This window comes from Sebastes fasciatus, chromosome 14 (assembly GCF_043250625.1).
Source record: "Sebastes fasciatus isolate fSebFas1 chromosome 14, fSebFas1.pri, whole genome shotgun sequence".
Classification (NCBI taxonomy): Eukaryota; Metazoa; Chordata; class Actinopteri; order Perciformes; family Sebastidae; genus Sebastes; species Sebastes fasciatus.
In genome coordinates, this window is record NC_133808.1 from 1,772,704 (window position 1) to 1,789,049 (window position 16,346).

At 42.6% G+C, this 16,346-nt stretch overlaps 1 long non-coding RNA gene and 1 other non-coding gene across 2 annotated transcripts in view; both read left to right on the forward strand.

The window, feature by feature from the left end:
* LOC141782143 (uncharacterized) overlaps positions 1 to 16,346 on the forward strand; it is a 331,916-nt gene that overhangs the window by 63,936 nt on the left and 251,634 nt on the right. The window lies entirely within an intron of this gene.
* Positions 15,127 to 15,208, forward strand: trnas-cga (transfer RNA serine (anticodon CGA)). Its single transcript has one exon. It is a non-coding gene; the product is annotated as a tRNA-Ser (tRNA).

Consider the following 16,346-nt stretch of genomic DNA (forward strand, 5'->3'; position numbering starts at 1 on the left):
AAAATATATTCAAATCAAATCAAGGGGAGACTCGTGGGTACCCAGAGAACCCATTTTTATTCACATATCTGGTTGTCAGAGGTCAAGGGATCCCAGTGAAAATGGTCATGCCAGCTTTTCCTCGCCAAATTTTAGCGTAAGTTTGCAGTGTTATTTAGGCTCCTTCACAACAAGCCATGTTGACATGGTTGGTACCGATGGATTCCTATGGTTTTGTAGTTTCATATGATGCCAGTATCTTTACTCTAGCTATAAAACTGAGCCCGCTACAATCTAGAACTCGCAAGTTGCGTTAATGCGTTAAAGAAATTAGCGGCGTTAAAACAAATTTGCGTTAACTTTGACAGCCCTAGTTTATATATTATGTGGTATTCTACTGTTGTGTCCCCTTCTACCCCCTCACCCAATATGTTATGTGATGTTGTGTGGTTTATCATTGTGTTGTTGTATTGTATACCCTGTATAATTGCAAAACTGTGAACAAACAAATGAAAAATCAGGCTGTTGGTCAATCAGATGGATTTCTGGCCAATTTTAAATGGCTGTCTTGCAGTTTGAGCAATTCCGCAATCCATATCCCACGTCTGTTGTTTATTATTATTGGAATAGTATTTTACATGTTGTAATTAAAATGTAAAATTACATGTCTTAATTGACTGAGATGATGCTGTGATAGAAATAATACATACAGACCATATAGTCCACATCTTACCGGCCATTTCTGTCTGTGTCCATATTTTCCTCTCCATTCAAAGTAATATCACACAAAGTAATGCTGCCTTTTTCCTTGTTTGGCAACATTTTTTAAGACGTTATCTTTTTAACGCAAATTTATTGGACCTGCCAACGGACAAAACCAATCTGGAATCGATCCGTACAGTGTGAGCATAGACAACCCTGTTTCCTACAAAATTACATTCCCATACAACTAATCTGCATTCTCAATAGTTTTGAGGGAAACTTTTTTTTTTTCCCGTTACAGTTTTAAACACGCGGTTAATGTTGTAATGTGAAACAAAACAAAATAAAGAAAATGCAGCATATCTACTTAATAAGGTTTAGGCAACAAAACCACTTGCTTAGGTTTAGTAAAAAAAACATCATGGTTTGGCTTAGAACAACTTTAGAACTGAAACAAAACAAAACAAAAATGCAAGAAAACTAGTTTAGACTTTAGACCTTATTGTCCCACAAGGGGAAATTCTTTTTCACAGCACTATACTTGTCAGACACCAATACATACAACAGCACACAGTAACACAGCGACAGCAATACAACAGTGACAACAACAGAAAATGACGGACAGCAGTACACACTCAGGCCTGTTCAGTGACGCCTGTTGTTTAGGGCAGCTATGACTGCCGGTATCAAGCTTTTCCATAAGCGAGCCCTATTGCACCTCAGTGTTCTATACCAGTGCCCGGAGTGGGGCGTTATGGTGAGGTGGTGATTGAGTCGGTGTGTGATGTCCTGTGCTATTGAGATTGCAATGCGTGCAATGGCTTTGTTGTTGAGTTCTGTGAGGTTGGGTTTGGGGATACCAGTTATCCTGGCAGCAGTGTTGGTTATGCGTGTGAGTTTTGACCGATTAGTGACGGATAACATGTTAAACAAGCAGGTGTAACAGTAGAGTAGGATGGGCTGGATAATGCTCTGGTACAACAGTAGGAGGAGATGGGGGGCAACATAAAGTCCTTTCAGTTTGTGGATGACTGATAGTCTTTGATGGCTCCTTTTTAGGATGTCATTGGTGTGTCGGTCAAACCTGACTTTTTTGTCCAGAGTCACTCCGCGGTATTTAAAGCTGTCAACTACTTTAACTGTTTGGGTATTGATGATGACGGGGTGCTGAGGTGAGGTGAGATCGATTAGTATTTCCTTTGTTTTGCTGACGTTGAGGTGAAGATGGTTGTGAAGTGAGCAACTGTGTTGTGATAGTCCAGGGCAGAGTTGTTGTCTGTGAGTAGGGCAAGAATGGCTGTGTCGTCTGAGTATTTGAGGTAGGTGGTGTTGGGTGACGGACTGGTGCAATCGTTGGTGTAAAGTGTACACAGGAATGGGCTCAACACACATCCCTGTAGTGCTCCGGTGTTGGTGGTGAGTGCAGGTGATGTGGTCGTGTCCACCCGCACAGCTTGCAGTCTGTCACTGAGGAAGTTGTGTATGAGATGGATCAGATGGGGGTGAGTGTTGCGATGGTGTAGTTTCCGGCTCATCAGATGCCCTTAGATGGTATTGAAAGCAGAGCTGAAATCCACAAAGAGTATTCTGGCGAAGTTGCCACGGGCATCCAGGTGCTGGAGTAGGAGGTGTGGCAGGCAGGCCGCAGCGTCCTCCATGCCACTCTTAGCCTTATAGGCGAATTAGAGGGGATCCAGTTGTGGGGCGACAACTGGCAGGATTATATTTAGCAGCAGCTTCTCCAGGCATTTCATCATTATGGATGTTAGAGCAATGGGGCGGTAGTGGTTGAGTTCTGTGGGCCGGGGTTTTTTTGGGTACGGGGATTATGGTAGCAGTTCTCCAGAGTGTGGGTACTGTGGCAGTATGGTAGGATTCACAGAAGAGTGAGTGGAGGATTGGTGAGATTTCCTGGGCGCAGGTCTTCAGCACCCTTGCTGGGATGCCGTCAGGCCCTGGGGCCTTGCCTGTCTTACACCGGCTAAGCTGGCGCCGTACATCCACCTCTGTAAAGGGGGCCGGTTCGTCAGGGTCTGGTGAGGGGAGGGCTCTCAAACATTCTCCACATTCAGCTGTGAAGTCCTGACTGTCAAAACGGACGTAGAATGTGTTCAGTTGTTTTGCAAAGGATGCTGGGTCAGTTATTGCAGATAGTTTGGGTTTTAGTTCACACTCAGTGAGGGTTCTCACCCTCTGGAATGCCTGCTTGGTGTTCATGTTGCCAAAATCAGATTGTAATCTGTCCTTGAATTTTAGTTTAGCCTTAAACACCTCATTTTTTATTTTTTTTCTATTTGCCAGTTTGAGGCTGGCCCAGTCTTTGAGACTAAAGATATCATGTTTTTACCTTAGGCTCTGTCTTATTTGGGGAGTGATCCAAGGTTTGGAGTTGGGATATTTCATTATTGTTTTAACTGTAATGCTGGTTTTCATGCAAAAGTTGATGTAGTCCGTAATGACAGAGACCCTGTTGTTCAGGTCTCCGTCGAAAACATCCCAGTCTGTACATGCCAGGGAGCCTTGAAGCTGTGTAATGGCGTCCTCCAACCACTGTGGGGCACTGTAACGTTGTAGTTTATGACGTTTCAGTTCCTGTTTGTATAGCGGAAGTAAACAGCCGATGATGTGGTCTGCAAGTCAGAGCGGTGGATATTAACGTGCACGTAATGCATCGGTAATGTTGCCGTAAAACAAATCCAAGATGTTTGCCCTTCTGGTAGGAATGTCCACATACTGTTCGAATGATGGAAGCACGCAGTCCAGTCTACACATGTTGAAATCCCCCAAGATAAATACCAGAGCTCCGGGGTACTTCGCTAACATAGCATTAGCATCCTCGTCTACCAGCTCCAATGCTGTCTTGATGTTTGTGCTGGGGGCAATGCAAACACAGCTGACCACAACAGTAGGGAATTCCCGGGGGAGATAGTAGGGACGCAGGGACAGGGTCAGCAACTCCAGGTCAGGCATACACACCTTACGGTGCACCTTGATGTTGTTACACCACCTGTTATTGATGTAAAGGCAGTCCCCTCCACCACTTTTCTTCTTTGATTGTCCCGTTCTGTCGGATCGGATGATTGTGAAGTTGTCCAGGCTGACCTCAGCATCTGAGACCAACTCATCAAGCCAGGTCTTGGACAGGGCGATGATACAGATGTCCCTGAAGTCCCTTTCCAGTCGGCACCAGGCGTGTAACAAGTCCATTTTATTCTGGAGTTGCCGGACATTTGACAGGATGATGGATGGGAGAGGGGGTTTAAATGGACGCTTCCTTATTCTGCTGCAAATACCTCCACGTCTTCCTCTTTTCCTCGGTCGAAGCTCCGACGGTAGAGCCATAGCAGGCTTGATGTTACACAGCAGCGAGGTCCAGTGTAGCAGGAATTCATCGCGGCTGTAGGCGAGTAACCTGTTGCCGGTCCCAGGCTGTAGTGCTAAACCAATCGCAGATCAGCCATAAGATCGCGAGTGAAATGACGATCGCTTTGTAAGATCTGATCATGGTCGGTCAGCCCAGTGTGACTTACATAAAACGCGTAACAGAACACAAGAACACTTAGACCGGACGCTAGACCATTTACACCGACGCTGTCAAACAGAGTACAGTCTGTGCTGTCGCAGCAGAGCGTGCGCCATCTTAGCAGTGGGTTGATACTTAAAATGCTAAAAAAAAGGACTACGGGCAACGAACAGTGACCTCTTGGGTGAAAGCCCAGTGTTTGTTTGACCCATCCATCACCCCAATCTCCTCTCTACGCAGAGTTTGATTAGAAACGTTATTTGTGATATGTCGAAAACAAAAATAATCCGCGACAAAATACATTTCCCTCGAAATGTAATTCACAATGCAGTTTTGTTGTATGGGAACGCACTTTTTAGGAGATAATGCTGGCATAGAAGTGTTACATTTGGCTAAGCATAGAGGCTAATTAATACAATTAGAGTATGTCAACACCATATAGTGTCGTATGGTGAGTTTACAAAGTTGACCCAATCGCAGAGTAACAGGCAGGACAGGTAGTTAGAAATAAAAGCGAGCTTTAATAGAGCTGAAAAATCCAAAACAACAAAAGGCAGGGAGGGGAACCAAGTACCAAAAGAACAAATAGAAACAAACAACAAAAACCAAACAGAGGGGGCTGCCTTGTATGCCTGTGGGGTGCTGGTATAAACCAAGTCTAATGTGTTCTCTCCTCTGGTTTCAAAGTCCACATATTGATAGAATGTGGGGAACACAGTCTTTAAGTTGGTGTGATTAAAGTCCCCGGCAATCACTGCAAAGCTATCAGGATGTTTGGTCTGTAGCTCACTGATCACATCGTGCAGGCCCCACAGGGCTTCTTTAGCATTAGCTTTAGCATTAGCACTGTAAACAGCTACTACAAAAATAATGGTGAATTCCCTAGGCAGACAGAACGGCCTTAATTTCACAATGAGGAATTCTACCAGCGGCGAGCAGTGTTTAGCCGCTACTGTAGCATTCACACACCAGGCTTGGTTGATGTAGATACACAGCCCCCTCCTTTGCGTTTCGTGTGGACAGAGAAGCAGCTAGGTAAGAGCAGTCATTCCCTCTAGCTGTATTGCTCTATCCGGGATGTTATCATGGAGCCAAGATTCCGTGAATACATACGCACAACAGTCTCTCATCTCCTTGCTTGCATCTCTCAGCAGCCGCAGCTCGTCCAGCTTGTTGTCCACGGAGCGGACATTTGAGAGCAGAAGTGATGGTAAAGCTGGTCTGGTGGGGTTAGCTCTTAGCCTGGCGTGAATTCCGGCCCTCTTCCCCCTCCGTTGTTTCCTCTCACACCGCTTGCGCACCCTCCTCACTCGGTTGACAGTCGGCTTGGTAGCCGATAGCAGTCCGTGGCGGCGTAATTAGTCTATATCAAACCAGAACTCGTCAGTTTTTCCGGCGTAGTTTGTCCTAATGTTCAGTAACATATTCCGACTGTATGTTATACTTGTTGGACGACTAGGACAGACAATAGGACATACAATTGCACTTGTTGATCCCCAAGGGCCGCTGCATCTTTACACTCCGCCATCATATTCTATTTATTGTTTTTTTCAGCCACAAAATGTCACCTACATAAGAAACAAAACATTTACAGTATATTGAAATGTATAGTACTTTATGCTATGTTATACTTCGAAATGAAGCAACTTTAAACTTTGTAAAAAAACAATGTATAGACTGGTACAAAAATAATCCCTCTCAATAATCACTTCTGACACATTAGCAGTATGTGGTGGTGTCTGTATCTACAGAGACCCTGCAGCTCTCTGCCTGGATTTTCTCTTTTCTTCTTATTTTCCTTCTGGGCTTTACGTTCTATTTCTCTGATTGACTGCTATGTTCTCACTAATGCCGCTCCCTCTCTTCATTCACTCTTGCTCCCTCGTTGAGCCATGGAGGAGGACCAGCTTTGAATGCCATGTGTCTACAATCAGCAACCACCAACTGTTACATAATATAACTTTAACTTATTGTTTATTCAGATTGAAGATAATATGTATTTAGACTGTACAGTGTCCACCATTCATCAGTCCTGGGTAATATGTCCCCATATCATCAACTAATCGTGGTGCACTTGATGCATCCAGACACTTAATAACTAATTGCTACATCCTGGGCCGTCATTGAGTTATGTTTTCCTTGTTTCCACTTATTATTTCCTGTTTATTTTGGTATACTCACCCAAAGAGTATAGGAGCAAAGAGACAAAACTCTGTTGTTTCAACAGCTGCTGCCGCCATGTTGGACTGAAAACGCTGATGGTATTTATAATATTTTCTTGTTCAACACAGGATATTTTGGCAGAATATGACAATAGAATAGAAATTATTTTGTTTACATTTGTACGGCACTTTGTAGGCGGGCACTTTGTAGGCGGGCGTTTTACTGGCGTCTGGTAGTTGCTTTCAGTGCAAAATGGACAGTTTCACCGGTCCCCAATTACCCTTCTTCCTTGTGTATTTTGTCTGTGTGCTCCCCTTTGTCTGTGCCAGTTCATCTCTGTCTGAGTCGTGCTTTTTGGTCCACTTCCTGCTGGTTGCCAGTGTAATCCTGATACTAATGACATTATTTTAATATGAAATCAAATGATTGTGGTGTTTTGTTTTTCATGCATTTTTTAAGTCTTCAAAATGCATTTTACGATCTCTACTGAGTCTCCCTTGCATTATACCTTTCTATTTATGCATCATCTGACTGACTTTTTCTCCAATATTTATGCCTCACTATATCTTCAAAGCAGCAGGGACTGAGTTAGATTCACCATGAGGGGTACAACAGTGTATAAGGCTCCAGGCAAGCCACAGGTTTCTTGACAGTTATGAGGCCCTAATAGCCCATGTGCACCAATGGAAGAAGTTGACAATTGTAGATGAGGAGAGTGGTAGGCGAAGGAGGGAGAGGGTGAAGACACAGAGACAGGGGGAGTATAATGAGAGGAGAGACAGCAGGAGTGCTCATGATGACAGCCTGGAGGAGACACTTTGTGGTAGTCAAGTGTCCGCACAGTTGTGCACTCTCTGTATTTTATTATCCTTCTCTGCATCTTTCTGTTGACATCGTGATAATAATTTTACAGGAAAATATGTCTAATATGAGATTTCCCTATTGGACATAGAAAGTAAGTAATACACACAATGAAATACAGGCAGAATTGCCAGGATATTGCGCATTGAATTTCTGTGACATTCATTTCAGATTATGCTAAAGCAACCACAAGGCTACCCATTTAGGATTAGCTACTTTTTGTTTCTGAAGTTCCATGCTTCCTCCTCATCCACAGCCAACACAGGAAAATCACCACAACCATGGCTAAAAGGAAACTAAGTCTAGCAGTACTTTGAGAAATCCCTTCCCTTTCGTTGCCCCCATTGGACCTTATTTCTAAAAAACAATATATACGGTAGTCAATGGCGAGAGACAAATATGTTTTTGATCCTGTTTGAATTGCGCCATGAATCACACATATGATGATTGTCAATTTAAAAGATCATTTTGCAAGTCAAGAAAGTCTTAGGTTGTCATAGTATGATTAAGGGTGAAACCGCTCAGTGAAATACATCTCTTGTATCGCACAATAATCCTCACCAACACTAGCTAGGTAAATGATAACAGTAATTTGTTTTAACGCCACTAATTTATTTAACGCATTAACGCAACTTGCGGTTTTTATGCTGTAGCAGGCTCAGTTTGAAAGGAAGAAAGAAGATACTGGCAACATATGAAACTAGCAAACCTGGCATGGCTATATTCAAAGGGGTCCGTTGACTGAAAATGGGCTCGGTTTGAAAGCCAGAGTGAAGATAAATTAGATAAACTGAAAAAGATAAATTAGAAAACCGAAGGAATCCATCGGTACCAACCATGTCATACTAGCTTGTTGCGAAGGAGGCTAAATAACACTCCAAACTTGCGCTAAATTGCTGAAAAACTGGCATGGCCATTTTGAAAAGGGTCCCCTGACCTGAAATTGGTTCTATGGGTACCCACAAGTCTCCCCTTTACAGACATGCCCACTTTATGATAATCACATGCAGTTTGTGGCAAGTCATAGTCAAGTCAGCACACTGACAACTGTTGTTGCCTGTTGGGCTGCAGTTTGCTATGATATGATTGGAGCATATTTTGGGTTGTTATGGGTTTCTGGACAATATGTGTCATTGGTTTGTGTTATTAATTGATTTCCAATAATACATGTTTAATTATATTTGCATAAAGCAAGTATATTTGCCCACTCCCATGTTGATAAGAGTATTACATACTTGGCAAATTAAATTTACGATTAATCACGATTAACTATGGACAATCATGCGATTAATAGCGATAAGTATTTTAATCGATTGATAAACGTAATTTGCAAAACGTCTTTTGTGAAAGTATTCCTTCAAACTGAAATTAAATTGATTTGCAGGTTTTTCCTGTTGGAAAACTGTGTGCCAAGGTTGAGTGGGCAGACCCCCACTTAGCAATCCTCCCATTCTTTATACAGCTTCCTGGCTGTGCCCTAGTAACTGTGATGTGATAATGGTCAGAAGATTTGGAGTGGATGAATTAGCATTGTTGATACATCTTGATAAATATGAAAAAATTGAACTAACACAGTAGTATCAGCAACCTTACTGTTTCATTTTCCTAAATGCAAGCCCATACTCTGGGACAAATACTGCTCGACTGGGTGTTAATAGAATTCATCCAGCTTTTAGGCATGCTGTAATATCATTCCAGTATTGAGTCATAATGGACACAAACATAAAGGAGAAGATGTGTAGTGAAATGGCCAACTAAAATAAAAGTGTCACCCAGACCTAGCATGTTACCTTTTGGAACAATAAGGGAAATAATGAATCGTGCCGGAGTGGTGTAACTCCATTTTATATCCATTAACAGAGTCCTTCCGTAGCCAGAGACTCCATATCAATTTATTGGATTGTTTAATGTAATCATGCATAATGCAGAAGGATTAATTGAAAATGGCTACACCAAGAAGGGACCAATGCATTAAGGAGCCACTTAGAATCAAAAGAGGATTTGTTAAATGGTCCTTCAGTCTTGAGATACTGGCAAATTAATTCAATGGTGGACGAGAGAGACACTTTTTGGAGAGTGCATTATCTTATTAGAAGATGAATACCTCCGCTGTTATTTTGTTGCTCAGAAATGAGCGGATGGGAAGTTGTTAAAGGTGTTTTGGGAAAGCGTAAATGCTGGATGCATCCTTAGCTCAGGTGGTGTTAAAGTCCGTGTTTGAGCCCATAAAGCATTGGAGTTCGGGGATTTCACAACAACAAAATCAAATTGAAAAGTCTGAATAGAAGTGACATTCATCATGCAATTTTGTTTTCTTTTTACCTGGTCAGGAAATTGAAAAAAAAATGTAAAACTTTATTTTTATTTTGCATTGTGTCCCCTACACCTACCAGTCTAAAAAATAGGGTGGAATGGTACAATTATGTAAAATTGCAGTTTTAAGTCAAAACCTTCAAATGTTATTGGGGGAGGAGCCACAAACCAAATATCACCTAGTAGCTTTTATTCACTGTCAAAATTCAGAATGTACCTCTTTATCCTGTTGCATAATTTGTAGGCGCATCCTGACTGGGACACAGCTCCTAAAACCTGAATGATACCCTACTGTAGGCTGCAAATAACACAGAAAAGCACTTTAACTATTAACACTATGGGTAAATATACAAACAACACATCATATTCCACTAACTTCATTAGCCAGCATATGGCTCAGTAAAGCACTATCTATCATCTCCCGAGGCGCTCTGTCCACATCATTACAAATGCCCCTTTCGGTGGGAACATTAGCTGGCCATTCTTTTTTTTTCCGAAATACATAATATTTTTGACCTCTGTGTCAGGCACGTTCAGTTGTGTTATTTTTACTCGGGGTGGATTCCATTATCAAAACACGTCCAGCAGACTGACAGGTATGACGTGGCCTGCCCTGGGGTGATGCACTAATGTCAGAATAACAAAACCTGTCATGGGGAAGCCACATCCATTTTTTTCCCTGGTGGTTAAATACCGAAGAATATTACTTTTCTCGACATCTGCCTCTTTCTCCTTTTCAACCTGACTTTACTCTTTGCTGCATCTGGCCTTCATTGCTCTACCAAGAAATGTAATAGCATTCCTCAAAACTCTCATTAACAGTATTCTGGCAGAAGCCACCATAATGACTTGGCCTCTCATTAGTTTGAGCCCATTTGCCAACTCAGGCCTGAAACAGGTCGGGCCATTGTTAACACTTCAGTTGGGCATACTTGTTTTGTTCCGTGCTGAAACCCACAGCCTGGTCTGGGGATTTTAGTTTGGTGCATACCTCAAAGCAAGTTGCAGACACCATCTAAAGTCGATCTAAAGTTGAAATAAAGTGGAGCTCATAGTCATAAGCACACAAAGAGGGAGAGTAGAAAGGACTGTAGGTTCTCTGTTGAAAACCACAAACAGAGTCTGACACCCAAACAATTATTTGCAAGTGAAATAGGGCATGTCGGAGGGAATTTCACAAAGACAAATTATGGCAAATTAATTACATTATAGGTTAAGGGCACAAAGAGTAAAACAAAAACCTTCATCACAAAAGACGAGAATCTGATCACTATGATTAATTTGGGAGATTCGGGGGTGCTTATGCATGGTAATTTGAGGTTAATTACTTTGGGAAAATATCACAGAAAAATAGCAAACTGTAACCACAACAATAGAACAAAGTGTGCCATTTAATGTGAGTTTTGAATTAACTTCCATAGGTACTGCATGACATGTTGGAATGGGCTAAAAACATGACTGCATTAAGCAGAGTTCACACTACACAACTTGCTGTCTTGTAATCGGGAGTCTTTAAGTCGTTGTGGTTTTCACACTACATCACTGACCGGTGACAGGGGGTCACACACTACAAGATCTTTCACCAGGAGGAATCCCTGATGAGGTCTCCAAACTACGTTTTCCCACAGAAACACTCGCGAGAAACACACAGTAAGTGATGTGATACCATATGCCAGACACATTGGTGATGTTGTTGTTGACACGTTTTCACAAAATAGACTCTTTCCATCGTTTCCTCACTCTTTTTTTACTATTTATTCTTCTAGGTGCAAAAACAACTTTGTAGCAAGTGCATCACATCCAGTAAGTTCCTCTTGTTACAGGCGACCCCTCCTCCCCCAGGTTTCCCATCAATCCGTGTCTTGCTCTCTCATTGGCTGTAGCTCGTGGCCGTAGTCCCCGACAGGTCCACATATTTAGATATGCTAGATAGGGCTTTTTGTCTGGGAGCTCAAAAAAAACTGTCGGGGATTGGAAAATCAGGGCTAAAGTCTTGTAGTGTGAACTAGGCGTAAGTGCTACAAAATGTTGCCAGGCTCACATAGTAACAAGACTATGGGTCTACAGCCATGCTAGCAGCTCAGTGAGGCTGTAGTTAGGCACAGTGGTACTTTGTGCTAAATGCTAATGCTATGTCAGCATGACACTATGACAATGCTAGCATGCTGATATTTAGCAGGTATAATGATTAAAATATTCCACAGCTTTCATTAGCGTGTTAGCATGCTACAATTTTGCCAATTAGCACCAAAAACTAAGTAGAGCTGAGGCTGAGGGGGACTTAGTCATTAGTTTTGCAGGTGTGTGGTAATAACCTAATTGTGCTTAATGAATAACTAATTCCTAGAGCCATGCTGACAAAAAAAGAAAGGAAAGAGAAAAGCTGATTCAATGCCCCTCTACTGATGTGCTCAGAGGTCACATCAAACAAACAAATGACCAATGCAAAATTATAAATGTGGAAACCAATCAAAGCCCTGACTCCTTTGATATTGACACCTTTTGGGGTTGCAAGCAACATCTAGTTTTTGTATGTGACATTTTAAATTGCCAGGGCTACAACTGAAAAACCATCCCCCTATTCTAATACCTTCCCTTATAGTGTTTGGAGGCGTTACCTATTCTAATACATGTCTTTATAATGCTTGGAGGCGTTACTTATGTTAATAACTGTCCATATTCAGTGTTTGGGGTGTTTGCTATGTTTATTCCTTCCCTTATAGTGTTTGGGGCGTTACCTACACTAATACCCGCCTTTAGCGCCCGGACACACCGGGAACGTCAGGAGTATATGGCGGCTGCGTTGCGTGGCGGCTGCGTTGCGGCTGCGTTGCGGCTGCGTTGCGGCTGCGTTGCGTGGTGGCTACGTGATGGACGTGTCAGGTGTTCACACCAGCTGCATTTCAGCTGCGTTTCTGCTGCTGCAGCTGTCAACCCTTTCTTTCCACATAGTGTGTCTTTTAATGGTCATTTCATTTCATTATAAATATAATTTATATTTATTTTAGACTGAGAAAGGTTAAGAAACGTGGGGTAATTTGTAAATAATAGTAATAGTCCACAATTAAAACTGTGTATTTTATTCATTCATGTTCTAGAACACTGTCCGGCACATATTTCAGAATATTAGCCTCGTGTTAACAAATGAAGGAATTCTGCCCACAGAAAAAACGCTTGAGGGCTTTTATTTCGAAATGAAAGCAGGAGGTATTGATTTAAACACCATACTTTATCAATTCATGGAGCTGTCTAAGTCACTGCAAGTTCCACAGCACAGACTGCTCATATTTCAATAGATCACCTTCACTGTCTGTGACATTCTACAGATGTTTAGACATCAAAACTGTAGTAATGTAGCTGGTATGATGTAATATACTGTCAATAGATCACTTTCACTGTCTGTTGTTGCTGTGAGACGCGCGCGGCACGCGTCAACAATAGGCGAGACCTCTATTCTCTAGATAAGACGCGCATGAGACGGGCAGTGTGGCTGCTCTAACCTGTTAACACGGACGCCGAAATAAAAACAACACGCCACGCCACGCCACGCCACGCAGCCGCCACGCAGCTGCCACGCGCTCCTGACGTTCCTGGTGTGTCCGGGCTGTTATAGTGTTTGGGGTGTTAGCTATACTAATACCTGCCCTTATAGTGTTTGGGGTGTTAGCTATACTAATACCTGCCCTTATAGTGTTTGGGGTGTTAGCTATGCTTATACCTTCCCTTATAGTGTTATAGTGTTTCAAATTTAGACTTTTGTCCATCCAAATTCCCAAGTATTTCTAATTGTCAACAGACTGAATAGAGACACCAACAAGAGTTTTAAAGGCCGTGGAAAGGAAATTCAGAGTTTTGTTTCTAACCAAATTATAAATGTTGGAAAATAATGACTGAAAACATGTGCAAAGACTGTGAACGTTGTAGTACTGGATTGTGGAGTTAGACCGTTAAACTGTTTTTAGCCAGTTTTGTGTTCAAGATGTTTTAGGCGGGGCTGAAATCATGGCTCGATGACGCACTAGAGTCATGGTTAACATAACTCCACCAATCTGAAGTTATGTTGGCTAGCTCAGTTGGTAGAGCGGGCGTCTCATGTTGGCACGATCGTGGGTTCAAGTCCTGCATTTTCATCACTGATTTTATTCTGTATTGTATTTTCATGATTGTAATCCATCGCATGTCCTATGTATATTTATTATTTTCTGTAAACTAACTAAACTAAAAATGAATAGTCAGTATAGAGTACCAGGGCCACGAATGTCTTTGAGACTACCAGGACCACAAAAGCAAGCACTTTGTACACAGCCCCGGCAGCGAGGTCCGGGCAGCGAGGTCCGCGCTGTAAAGATAGCGGCCGCAAGCTGCGAGCCTTTCCAAGCCGACCGACCGCCTCGGATGAAATGCGAGCCAGCCAGCACCGTGAAGAGGGGAGAGGAGATCCGCGAGGGGATCCTCACACACCGAGCGGCCGTCCCTAACCCGCCGAGTTCAATCCCCGAGGGACTCATAGATGTTATTTATATAAACTAGAAAAAGCAAGGGTCCCAAGACAGATCCTTGCGGAACATCCATCTCAAGAGTGACCAGGTCAGACAAGACGTCACTGTGTTTAACAATCTGAGAACAATTAGTCAGATAACTGTGGAACTTCTTTTCCGCTTTACATCCAATGCTGGCATTCTGCAAGTTGTTAATGAGTAAAGGGTGGTCCACAGTATCGAAAGCCTTAGTAAGATCAATGAACAGCGACACACATATACGTTTGTTGTCCATAGCCTCTTAGATGTCATCAATGACCTTCAAAGTGGCGGTTACTGTACTATGCCTCGAACGGAACCCATATTGCATGTTGTTTCAAATATTGAATGATTCCATGTGGGATTTCAGTTGGGTAGCGACTAATGTTTCCAATATTTTTGAGAGGACAGAGAGATTAGAAATAGGCCTGTAGTTGTTCATGTCAGATCGGTTGCCAGCTTTAAAAAGGGGTGACATATAAGCTTGCTTCCAAGTAACTGGAACCTGATTAAAACCAATATACATGTTAAAATGTGGGTGAGGGGCTCTGCAATAACCAATGCAGCGGCCTTTAACAGGTAGGGGTCCAGGCCATTGGGCCCAGGTGCCTTTTTGGGGTCGATTGTATTTAATGCATTGAGAACGTCAGTGACTTGGAAGGCTTTAGAATCAAATGAATGAGAAGAGGAAGAGGGCATAACTGATGGTGTGAAACACTCTGAAGATACAGCTGGGGTTGAGGGAGACAGTTGATCAAAAATACGACCTGCCTTCTCAAAAAGACTGTTAAAGGCATTCAGCATATCACGTTTGTCTGTGACAGAGGTATATCCAATTTTCAATTCCTGGGGACAATGTGATACTTTTTTGTTCTGTAGTACTTTGATTATCTGCCAGAATTTGGAGTGGTTAGTATAACAGTCATTATTGCTCAGAGCCAGATAGATTTGTCCCCACTCATCAATTTGTCCACGTCCTGAAACACATTAAACAGAACCTTATCAGAATCACCTTTTATGTTTTTTTTTTTTTTACATCTGTTGCAATGTGCTTATATTTGTTATGCAGTCACGGTGGCCGAGAGGTTATGGTGTTGGGCTCGAAATCCAATGGGGTTTCCCCGCACAGGTTTGAATCCTGTTTGCAACAACTTTTTGGGGGCGGCAGTAGCTCAGGCCATAAGGACTTGGTTTGGGAACTGGAGGGTTGCAGGTTCAAGTCCCCACATGGACAAATCTAACAAAGTGTCACTGTCTGGCTTAAGTGGATTGATTCTGGTAGGGCTATCAATAAATTGTACTAGATTTAAAGAGTTACAGGCCAGCTTGAAACTCTCAGATTTGTCACTTAGCCAGTCCCAATTCAAATCACCAATTACAATAGTTTCAGATTTACAAAAATTTAACGACACCTCAGCTAAATTCAACACTGTTTCACTAATAGCAGAGGTAGGTCTATAGCAACCAATACTTGTAAGTTGGGCATTTGCAATGGTAATGTTTAGGGCCAGAAGTTCAAATTGTCTTGGGATTGACTGGGAAAGTAAAACTGACACATGAAATTTATTTGAAACACAAATAGCAACACCACCCGCCCTTCCTTAACGATCTGTTCTAAAAACATTGTAACCACCAACATGTATATTCTCACAGAAGGTTGAACCCATGTCTCAGAGATCACAACAATGTCCGGGTTAGCAGCCATTAACCAGGTATTCAGTTGGTCCACTTTGGGCAATAGACTCCTTGCATTAATGTGAAGAAAGCCAATTCCGTGCCTGTTGGCAAATTCAGTTGGAGTTGATAGAACTGTGTAAATCCTCAGAAGGAGCCCGGGTGGGGTTGGGGGGGGGGGGGGGGGGGGTTACATTGATATTACCAGAGACAAACAAGAGCAATAAAATCAGTGTCTGTGAGAGAGACTTTTTGTCATTGGGAGAGGGATTAGGCCTATGGTGAGAGAACACACTGGTTGAAGCCATGTGAAACAACAGAATCGAGCACTAGTAAAGCACACGATCAAGTATTAATACATTATATTATCGGCTTGTGGTGAAGTTTGTCGTGAGTTGTCCATTTAGCTGAAGGTCATAAACTCCCGTCGCAAGTAAAAGTCCAGCTGCCCACCAGCTCAGATGCAGCGCCTCCATCGGCCGGACCTCCAGCAATTCCATAGAGAGTTCCAAAGCGATCGCAGCGACAGCAGCACTTAGATCGGGGGAGAGCGGGTCAAGCAGTCGCCAAAGGTAAACAAACTACCTGTAGGTAGAGCCCAGCTGCAGCCACGG